Source organism: Lissotriton vulgaris, chromosome 2_1 (assembly GCF_964263255.1).
Source record: "Lissotriton vulgaris chromosome 2_1, aLisVul1.2, whole genome shotgun sequence".
Lineage (NCBI taxonomy): Eukaryota > Metazoa > Chordata > Amphibia > Caudata > Salamandridae > Lissotriton > Lissotriton vulgaris.
In genome coordinates this window covers 147,255,805-147,256,832 of record NC_141687.1, presented here as the reverse complement: position 1 = coordinate 147,256,832, position 1,028 = coordinate 147,255,805, and positions in this window count along the sequence as shown.

Below are 1,028 nucleotides of genomic sequence, written 5' to 3'. Positions count from 1 at the left end.
GGTGCTTCCCATTGATGGAAAACATCCATAATACCCTCGTAGGATACGTAACCCATTTACGTGCCATGTGATCCAACACTGTCCGTTCATTAGCATCAGGCAACTGACTACGCGATTGTCTAAGCTCCTCAACAGGAGACATACCAAATGATCCCAACAGAGTAGAAAAGATACTAGTAACTGCAGCAGTCATTCTTTGTCTAGCAGAAGGAGAAGCTGACAGAATAAGGGAAGACGGAACAACATTAGAGGAAGCAAAAGTCGGGACAGAAGGAGCAGACAAAATAGGCGTAGGAGTAACAGACGAAGGAGGTAACAAAGTCGGCGGCCCTTGAGAAGGCTGCACCAAAGGAATAGTAGCCAACGGAAAAGGAGCTGGCGGTGGAGGAATTGCAGGTGGCAAAGCAACCGGAGGTTGCGCAACTACAACTGGCAGCGGTGGTGCCCTAGCATTCTGTGCATAAGGGGGTGGCGAACTCAATAGATGCGACATTAAAGGATCTTTCGCAAGATCTTTCTTCTCTTCCTGCTCTTTAGGTGGCAAAGCTGGGTGGCACTTATCTACTGCTAACTTCCGGATCCTAAGCATCTGTTCGCTCTCTTGCTCTTCCTCATTATCCCTAAACTGTATAGCAGCTTGCACCATTGACAAACCTCGTTCTCGTTTATTCTTCTTCGCTAACTCAATTTCTTTCTGTTTGGCTTCTTTGCGCCACATGCAGAAAGAGTCAAACATTGCCGGCCGGGCTTTCTTCTTGAACAGTTTAACTTCGAGATTATCTAAAATCTCCGTTTCAAAGCTACCATAACGGGGCCACTGTAGGACACCGTCTTTTCTCGTATATTTTACTCAGATGTCATTATATCCGATGGGGCCCACACCTTGTTTTACATAGAGCTCATAGGTCGGAGTTCCAATCGGAGGAACCGGATACGAATCCTCCAATCGGGAATCCCTAGAACAACCAAAACCAAATATCTTACCAAGTCTGCTAAGACCAGGCATCTTCGCTCACTAGTCTAGCTTC